Genomic DNA, 11,043 nt, shown 5'->3' on the forward strand with positions numbered 1-11,043 from the left:
GATTTTTATGTTTAAAATAAAATATTCCTGTTTGTTTGATGTCTGATACGATAGGTAAACAGGATACACTTTCCGTCATTCCTGTTCTGAACTCCATACTGAGGTAGTTGTCTAGCAGAGTCATTGTATTAAGAGTGCTTGAATTGTCCAGTTGGTCTCAAGACTTGCACCATATACTCACTAAATATAGACTAGTTGCAGTGGGATGTATATACAAAATTTACCTTTTTATTGTATTATGCTGTCTTGGCTGCTTAAGGAGGTCAACTCCATTGTAGCCAGAACCAGGACATATGCCCATACCTAATTCCTTGATACTGGTAACACATCCTAGACTTTTGTTTCCATGTTGCTGGGGGGGGAAAAAGCCCCCAAAACTCACCCCAACACATGAAAACCCAGCCTAAACTGCATTTCATGCAAATTATTAATTATTTTTAAAGCAGTTGTTGTCTTTCTAGTACAGGCAAGAGATTGAGTTTCGTAACGTGTATAGTCTAAATTCATTTATCTGCATTTTACAGATGTTCAGAGTTTCAGCAGAAGCTAATTTTTAATGGCTGTCGGCTAAAATTATTCTGGCTTTTGCTCACTATGTATGTTCAATAGTAGGGACAGGAATGTGAGCATTACATGCTGTCTCTTAATGGATTAGCTTGAGATGCTTTAATAAGAATGCAGCAACTATAGCAAATTATTATTACTTCAGCTTTTTTGGACCAGACTTTGTGGTTCAAATTAATTGCAGTAAACAGTTATGCTAGGCAATGCAAACATGCTTTCACTGTCTTTGAAGACCATGCTTAGCACTGGCTGCATTTGTCTAATGCAAGAGTGCTTTATGATACTTCTTAGCCTTTGGTGGATAGAAACACCTCTCATCACTGTGATATAATTTAAGCCAGCAGCCCCTGAAAAATATATGGATTTAATATTTCAATTGGTTGGGTTTTTTTTTTGTTAATTGGACTATAGACAAATCAAAGTGGTGTTTTGGGATAAGACAATGTATTGTAGTTGAGTTCTTAAAATAGTAGTAAAATTGAAAAACAAAAGTTGTTACTTTCTTAGGGGAATCTCTGAGAGCTTCTACAAATAATTTACTGGAATTTTCTTTCAATGTAATTTAATTGTTAAAAATGTGGACATTCTCAGAGTGAAACATTGAGAGGAGTACATGGTTTTTCAAATGAAAGGAATGTATTTTAAGTATGAAAAAATAGATTTTTGCCCATATCAAATATATCATGCAGTAGTTCCAAGCAGTACTTGGATAATAGTGAAATACTGAAATGATACCTGATGTGCTCTGCTGTTTTCCATTCTGTACATGCAGTTACGGTTCACTTTGGTTTTATTTTTCTTTAAAACAAGCAAAGCATGATCCTTAACATTTCTATCTCACAGTCCTGTTACCAGGAATAAACCTGTTAAATGTTGTGTTTACATTATAAAAGTTAAAGCTGAGTACTGGAAAGTACATGTAGTTTAATCAGATTATAAATCATGAATTTAGTTTATAAAGTGGGTTTTGGTGATGTTTTGTTTTGCTTTTGTTTGTCTATTTGTTGTGTTTTGCTTTGAGGATAGAGTTATGCTGGCCAAAGATAAGAAACATTGTTAGTATTGCCAAATTTCTTAAAAGTATTTCAACTTTTATTATTCAGGCACTGGGTTATGACATTTCCCCCAATATTGGAAACTTGTCTGATGAGTGTCTGTGGTGTGGTGTTAGCTAGATATGGATGCCAAATACAGCTTTGACTGCCAAATAGCTAACCTATTGAAGCATTTCAGCTTCTTAACCTGGCAATGAGGTGGCCTGCTATGAGACAGCATATTATTCTAGTGACTAGATAGCCTAAAGACTTAGATGACTATGAAGGGGATCCAAGGACTCGTATGGAACCCTTGTGCATCTAGAAATAGAAAATCAAAGCCTCAGACTCTTTTAACAGTACACAAATGTTTAGGTAACTTCAGCTGTGGTTAACGGGCATCAAAACTGTTCTCGGGATTAAACTCTCATTACTGTCTCTGTTTAATGATATTTTAAACCGTGCTATTTTAGATGTTAAAAATAAGTTTGGAGGTGTTGACAGATTGTAACTGGTTCTTCCAGTAGATTTTAATTTTGCTGATGTGTATCAGTTTGATAGATATCTGTCAGTTTACACTGGTGACTTACGCCATCTTCTATCACACGTCAGTTTTGTAGTCTGTTAATTAGTTAAACACATAATTTGAAATACAGTAGTTTTAATTGACTTGTTTTTGTAGAACAGATGCGCAACCCAGATCACATAATGCATTTACTTTGGATAGGTTTAATATGATCACAGTCAAATATTCTGTAACATGACTATGATGTGCTCAGCAGACTGGAAGGGGGTGATATACTGCCTATTATGGTAGCAAAAGGAAAGGGAAGGAAAAAGGATATTTTTAACAAAATGTTGACTCCACTGTCTATGGAATAATAAAGCATTTGTTAGGCATTCACAGATGTTTACATTCTGTGAATCTTAAATATTTTAGAAGTTGAACGTGTGAAATAATGGTGACAACTGAGTATTGATCCTTTGATTTTAGACGTTGCAGCTCGTGGTGGCAAAGAGCATAAAATACATTTATCTGAGAAATTTGATAACGTGTAATTTCAGTGGTAGGCTGCCAAACCATTTCTATTTGACGAATAGAGAAAAGCTACAAATACTTTACACCACCCTCTATGGAATAAGCCTCTTGATTAGCCAGGATGTTCTTGTTCTTTCAAAACACTGGATTTGTTTTGGCTCTTAATGATCACTTGTGTTAGAGACAGCAAGTAGCTCGTTCATTTTACTTTTTGTTAAACTGTTTCTTGTACCATAGTATGAACATAGAAAAAATTTAAAGTGTTAATACCAGAAAAGTCACAAGAAGTTGGTTCACTTACTAGTTAAAATTGACATGTTTCAGGTAGTTAGGAGGATGTTTCAAAGTAGTGGGTTCCTGATAAAAAATGTTCTTCCTTTACAGAAATGGGTTACAGAAATTACATGGAGCCCTAAGAAGTAATTGAATTGTGTAAAGTGAAAAAAGCTCCAATAGCAAGGGAAAATAATAATCAGTGAAGATGAAAGATGTCAGTGATCCAAGGACATAGGAAACATTAATATGCCAGTGATCCCACTGAGAAGGATGATGAACTCAAGAATATTGAATCAAATCAGCTGTTAGCTCAGAAAATCATTGTAATTGAAATTTTAATGAAAGGAAGAAGACATAGCGACACTCAAGGAAAATGATACGGAGCATCCCTGCTTAAGGAGAGGTACTAGAAGAAGAATGTACTGAATTAGTCACTGTAAAAGCCAGGAATTTATATTGGATCAAATTATAATGCTACACAACATAGGTTAGATACACCTAATTGTGATGTTTCAGAAGAACTGGTAACACAGTCCACCACTTTCCATGGTGTCTGCCCTTGCTTGTCTATTGCTGTTAGAATGTACCTCCTCTTGCATGGTGATGGATACAGGGAAGTACATAGTTTTGAACATTTCCGTTGTAGGCCATTAGTATTTTTTTAATTTGATTGGCTAAGAAGACACCTCTGTTTGCATTTTAGATTAAAGCTTGTTTCTGCTCATTTCCCATCTTCTGTCTCTAATCTTACAGTAAGAGTAATATTGGGTATTAAGTACTGCATTTTCATTCATTCATCTCAAAGTTGTATCCCTTCCAACACGCTTCAATACCTTCTAAGAAAGGTTAGTAATTCCTGGTAAGTGATTTTTTTTAAGCCAGTCGGTATTTGTATCAGTCTGAATGGTTGCCCCAATCATTTTGCAGACCTGTAATGGGTAGACCTTTAAAAATAATCTTTGCCAAAAGAAATGAGAGGGAGGTAGTGTTTGGACTTCTGTTGAGGTCTTGGATTGTGATGGAAATTAAGACATTTTGGTTCAGCCAGGCTTTTTCTTGATGTTGAAATATATACGACTATTTTATGTTGCACATCAGACTGGTAAAGTGTGACGTCTGAATCTGCTGAGATGTCTGTATGGACACTTTTGTCTTCCACAGTTATTGAACAAAGACTGCTTTGAGAGCCTTTGAATTCAAGATGTGAGTAGTTTTAGTGGCTATTTCTTGTCTCCCAAATTTTCTTTACACCTATGGGAAAAGAAGGTGATGTTCTTGCCTAAGAAGTCGTCTTTTGGTTTGTACTCTATCAGAATTAATTTTTTAAGAATAATTTCAGTGGCATGTTAACGGAGGGGCTTATAAAAGTCTTGTGGTCGGGGTTTATTTATTAAATAACTTATTGAAAAATACAAATTAAAATCAACGGTGTATTTTGTCAAGTAAAAAATTTATAACCTCTAAATTCGAAAGTGAACTTTAATAATCATAATCTGTAAGGCACTAATTTGGCATAGCACGTGTAAAAGAAACATGCCTAAGTCCCATTTTTCAATGGTCTTTCATACTGTATAGTTTTTGTAAATTATTTTTAATTTTTTTTCAAGTGAGAGAAGTTTTCAGCTTAATACTAGACATGTGTAACACCTTTTTGGAATTTTGGTTACAATTGGGATTGAGTTACAGCTTGGGTTGTTTTTTTGTTGGAGTTTTTTATTGTAATAATGTAGCAATGAAACATATCGAAGTCGTGCCTTTTAACATGCTGCAAGTATTTTAACATAGCACAAGGATGAAATAGGTATAGTGGTTTAAGTGATAGGAAGAATAAAATTATTGCAACTGGTTTTAACATTCATTGCAGACATTATTTTATTCTGTGTTGAAGGAAATTGAGAAATCATTCTCAGATGTCTTTCAATAGGAGATTTGTCCACTGCTGCTCTTTCAATGTTATTTGAGTACATTTTGAGGTGGCCATTTTTGTTTGTGCTATAGCCAAAATATTCTGTTATGCTGTAGATCAACCAAATCTGCAAGCTGCTGTTGCCACCAAAAGCAAGGTTGCTCTTTTTGTGTGGACTGTGGTGTTTGTGCAGCTGCACAGTGAACCAGATAGGAAAAGTAATCTGTCTTGAAAATAATCTTTTTCTAGGCTGTTTTTCATCAGAATCTAGTTGTACAGCTGCACAGTGAACAGATCAGCAAAAGAATGTGCTGGTGAACAAAACTGGTTTTATGGCAATGAATGAAACAGTGGGGGAGGGCAGGATCTGTAAGTGCAACATTATCTTAAAATATTTGTTGAACTTCAACCTTAGTTTTAACAAAACCATTTGCTTACTTTCAGTAGAAAAATAAAATATTAAAATGCAGGTGTAATTGGTTCATCTTCTCAAGTTAATTCTTAGAAGCACAGGTATCTTAATAGGATCTAATTGAACAGTAGAGTATTGGCACAAAATCAAACGAGCGTTCTGTGCATTAATAGATTTTTTTGTGGACTGCATACAGTTTATGTATGAAAGACTGAAAATCTTGTTAACCAGAACTTCAGACTGGTTTGATATGTTTATATTCTTTTGAGCTCTGAGAAGGATCCAGTACTCAAAAATTCATTACAGATAATTGTCCTTTTGAAGAAGGCTGTCCACTTGTTTTCTATTCAAAATTTTAAAAATGACCCTTTCTGGATAAGTGAAAAAGTAAATTGCTACTGTGTTGGTTCAGAATGCTTTTCTGATGTGCTTGGGATTTGGCATTTCAAATACTCACATTTCAGATTTTTAGAAAGTTTTCACAGTGGGTTTAGTTATGCATAAATGCTTGCTGTACTATTTAAGTCTTATCTGGTATTAACTTAGCAAATATGGCTTGGCTCAGTTACTTAATGGTATGTTCTTACAAACTGCCCCTCCTACTGGGCTGTAGATTTTCAAATGAATGAGTTTTACTTAAATCCACAACCCTGTTTCACTGAAATTGAAGAGGGAAGAAAATACAGGAGATGGGTGAGAACTGAAATTAGAAATTGTTAATTGTAACTCGTTAGATCTGTAGCATATTTTCCTATTTGTATAGCCAGAAGAAAATGTCAGTTTAAGACATATTAATGTTAAAAAAAAAGATTTTATTATTTAATTAAATGTTTTTCTGGGTTTCTTAGTGTCAATAACAGCAATATGTTAATTTCACCTTAATATTGTTTCAAAAAATTACGTATCTTAAAAATGTGTGCTAGATTAATAGGAATTTATACTCTGGCATTTGATAAAAACTTGAAATTTAGTAAACAAAGAGTAGGTTATTTTGTTTTTTCAGATTCCAGTCTTCTGTTGAACTGACTATTACTAGAAAATACTGCACAGTTGCTGAAGTGGCAGTGGTAGTGGGGTGGCTACAGGCATCTCTCCTGCATGCACTGTGGAGTAAATGCCAGGAATGTAAGAAAGAATTTTATTTTTTTGTGAAATGTAAGAAAAACTATGTAGTCCAGAGCTTTATTTCAATAAATGTTTATTTCTTCCCTTTTAAAAGGTTGCCATTTCTCACAGAGTGAGCAGTTTGGTGTAAACTGTTTGGAACTGTTTGGTGTAAAACTTCTGGTTGCCCATGAAGTCTTGCTAAAGCACTTTAGCAATTGAGGCTGAGTAACTACTTAGAGCCAAAGATATTTTCAAAGATCTATTCTGCAGATAGGAAAAAAAAAAAAGGACAGAACATTCTTCAGAGAAAGGAAAGGAAAGAAAATTGGACAGAAAACGAGAGAAACTGAATTGACAAGGGGAGAAATGCAGTGCATTTTTGTACAAATACTTCAAGTTATTAAAATTGTTGGGAGCAGACAGGAAAAGAAGGTGGAGGAGGAAAGTTTGGCACCGAAAATTTTCTAGTCAGTGTTGTATGCTAGCAGCAAATGCTGTAGTATGTGGGTTGCAAACACTAAAATGATAGATGTGGCTTTCAGTTTAGTTTGAATTTTGTATCACCATGTTAGTTGAATCAAAATTTGTTAAGTAAAACCTAACTATGAAACTAGTTTTCTAGTTTCAGTGAAGCAGATGTTGATAAATGAACAAAAATACCCCCCAAAATTATGTTCATATTCCAGACTTTAAATTAAGTCTTCTCAAAAGTAAAGTACTATAAAAAAGCAACAGTTGAAATAGTAAATGCTATGAAATGAAAAAGGCTGTAAAAACCCCCAAACAATCCAACTTTCATCAGATGTGCGTTCAGTTTAATAAATGAAACAGCATAAACAGTGTTGAGGACAGTGGTTCAGCACAGAGATTATGTGAGTTTTCCATATAGAAAAGATAAGTCTTTGCTGATGCTCAGGGGCTTTGACCTCAAGCCTCTGATTTAAAACCTTGCATATGTACTGTATAGTATGAAGGATAGGATATAGTATGAAGGATTTGTGTGCACTGATGAATGAGGAGGGGAGGGGATGCATTTGGCAGCAGTGCCTGTGGTTTCTGCAGTGTCAGCTGGCGTGGCAGAACTATTGATCATACCCACTGTAAACTTACACCTTTCTTCTAACTTTGCAGCTTGACTTAAGGTGGGGTTGTCCCACTCGCTGCCTCAGTGCCTCCTGGAAGACTGGTTCTTGTTTGCGGTTGAATGAAATGTAGTAGGTGGTGTTGTTTCCAGCTCTGGCCTACGGGAGTTGCGGTTTATTACCCAACATATAGCTAGGAGATGTTTTCCCTCCCTCTTCTGGATGCCGGACCATCGCTGGTCTGTGGAGGGAAGGAGGGGAGGGCAGCAGGCGATCAACTGAGTGAATAAAGAAATGCAAAGGCTGACAGCAATAATAGCAGGAATCTTTTTTCAATTTTGGTGCAGCCTTGTCCTCAGGCTGCCCTTCTGTATTTGTCTAAAGGGATTCGAGAATCTTGATGTTCTTACATCCACTATGTACAGTTGTGTGCAACTAAAATGTATAAGATTTGGGTTTCAGTTTCCTGGTATTTTAGAGATACGAATGCTACCTGATGGGTTAAAGATGACAGTTGTGCATAATTGCCAAAATAATAATGACACTTGTTCAAAAAGAAACAAAAGAATAATAAAATCTTAATGGTTATTCTGTCTGAGACTTTTTATAATGGGTATGTGTGTTTAGTAAGCGTCTTTGTTCTGTAACAGGAATTACAATAGAAGATACAGAAGATTATCAGAGGATTAAAAATATCGTGCTAAAGTTATTACTATTTTAATTGAAAATAGTGAGACATCCAGTTGATTTTGAAATTGGTCAGATAATGCTCAGCTCTTGTATTTGAGCAATGAATCATGATCATAAGTTACAAATGATTTTAACCATTAGGGCATTCAAAGCTAAACACCGCAATTAGGCATGCATGACTGAAGTTTCAAAGTAATGTATTAGTACTATTGTATAAGACAGTCACATGAAAAAGATCATGAGGTTGTGAAAAGGATTATGATCATGCTTTAGTCATGAATTTCCTGGAAGAGATATTTTAGTCTGGATTGTGCTTGTTTAGAATAATTTGACTTTGCTTGCTCTGTTTATATTACCATCATGTGGCAAAGGAGGACAAGAGGTGTCTTACCTACAAAAGCAGTAGTATCCTTTGAGTAACTGATTTTGCTTAAACCTGAGATGCTGTTTTCAATACTGAGAAACTGATGTTACAAAGGCCCCGAAGGATTTGCTAGAGCTTTTTAGTGTACTGCATGTACTCACCTGCTGAAGCCATCTTCTATGCAAGCATATGTAAGTTCGTCTCTCTCCCAGGGCTTTCATTTGTCTTGCATGTACCTTGACTGCTTGTTCCAGATCCTCAACCTGCTCTTCGCATTAAGTAACATTCAACATTGTATATCCTCAGTTAATGAAAATCAGCATATTCCTATAGAAACACATAGCTCTTATCTGTCACCAGCCATACTCCTGATCCAGTACCTTTACTTCCTGGGATGATGTAAGTCACAGAGCCCAGGTTCTCAGCCTGTGTGAGAAAGCGCACATGTTCTTTAAATAAAGGCTATGGAATAAGTTTCCAGACAGTCGTACAATCCAGGGGTTGACTAAATCCACTGACTCTTAGGTAAAGATTTGCAGCCTGTTTCTTTTTACTCCACTGATTAACATCTCTGTACGTACCTGTTTCCTCAAAGGAGAATGGAGAAAGTTTCTGGAACATTCTTTGAGATGTTTTTAATGTTTCTGTACTTATCCCAGTGATGTAGGTGTCCCTAATGTTTTTATAATACAGTCTGTGAGTAAAAAATACTATATAAGCATAATATCTCAGTGGATTTTGGGGATGACTCGTCATACTAAATTACTTCAAAAGGTTTGTCACAGCCCTTAAATCAGTGTCTGGAATATAGGTGATTGAACTGGAGACAAACTTGTGGTCATTCTAGACTGATGATTAAACAGCTGTTTATAAAAATAACACAGCAATATACAGTGATTACTCATTGACTTGTCTGATGTTCCAAGAGTCAATTTTTATGCAAATGTCTCCATTTGACAGAATTTTCTCCTTGTTTTACATCTGTAATTTAGTCAGTATTGCAAAATAGAGTTCTGCTTTTTTGTACTCTTAATCTTGCAAGCATTTGAAGCTCCAGTGAAAAGTGAATGTTCATCTTTATATTTGTAGGTGTTAACATGACTTTTTTTCCGTAGTCTTCTGTGTTAACTCATTTATTTAGTATCTAAAGTCATTAAAAAGTAGCAGCTCTTTCCTTCCCCCCCCCCCCCCCCCCCCCCCCGCCGTTCCCTTTCTCTGCCAACCTATTGCAAGTACATTAGCTTCCAAAAGGTTTTTTGTTTTGGTACAGTAATGTAGTTTTAAGTGCTTAAGTGAAAAACATCAAACTAATATTTTAGGAAATGAAAATGGACTTTAAATGTTTGTGGTTTGCTGCAAAGTACTTGGTGCTCTGTCCTTACCCTGTCTCTTCACTCCCATTTCCATTGCCAGTCATATTCTGAAAATAACTAGTTATGTGTGAAAGCCCTACTTCTCTCATTGGTCCCTTTGTTTTAGTCAACTCCAAAACCATTTGAAGTAGTCATTCAACTGTACAGGTTCATTGGAAAGCTCCATTCAGCTTTCATTCTGTTGTCTGCTCCTTTGCCAGTAGGAGGGCTTGATTATCTATATGTGTGTCTGGCAGAACTGTTGTAAATATTTGACTCGGTACAAAACAGAAAAAATTAAGTGTTGCTGGAAACCCCTGGCAATGTTTAAATCATTTAAAAAAACCAAAAACAACCAACTTGCATTTTGGAGATTATTCTCTACCCAAAATAAGTCTCTAGAAAATAAAAGTCATGAAGTGCAGGTCTTGGCTTTCTACTTCAGTAACGTTTTTACATAAACTTGGATATTTGTTTTCTTAAAAGTTTCTCTTATAATAACCATTCTGGTTTTATGTATATTTTTGCTAGCAGATGTAAACAGAATAAAGCTGTCATATTTTGTAAAATACTGAATTGTTTTCAACTTTAGCTGATGTTGAATAATTTCTAAAAGTCAGTAGCACTTTGAGCTAGAGTGTGTGTGTGTATCAGCATTTATAGTATTTTTTTGAGTTGCAGAAACAGATATTTTCTGTATAACCTTATTTCTCAATGTCCATGTCAGTCTTTGAAATCAGTAAACTCCATGTAAGTAAAAAGTACTAAAAATACAAACATCTAGCAATACACTGAAGTTGGTTACTGGCAACTTATTTTTAAATCACCAATTACCAATCAAAATAGGGAATTGTGCAATATGTGTGTTCAATGGAGTTACTTTAGCAGCACATAAGAGAAAAAATGATGTGTGGGTTTTCAATATTATTATCTACCCGTTGTTTACATAAATAAGAAAATAGAGTATTAATGTTCTTAAATAAAAATAATGTTTACTCTTTGGTGATATGTTTTCAGTATTTCAAGTTTTCAGTACTATAGGTTAGCATAAGCATAGATGCCTCTGAAAATATACACCAAAAAATGTTCTGACTGCCTGTAAATGCTGGCCTTTTTCTTGTAACTGCCTCCTGTAAGCATGACATGTAAGACTGCATCTCTAAAATACACAAAGATTATCTTACTGTGGTTAAGGAAAGTACATTTAAACAATTTCT

Source organism: Gallinula chloropus (genome assembly GCF_964237585.1).
Source record: "Gallinula chloropus genome assembly, chromosome: 5".
Classification (NCBI taxonomy): domain Eukaryota; kingdom Metazoa; phylum Chordata; class Aves; order Gruiformes; family Rallidae; genus Gallinula; species Gallinula chloropus.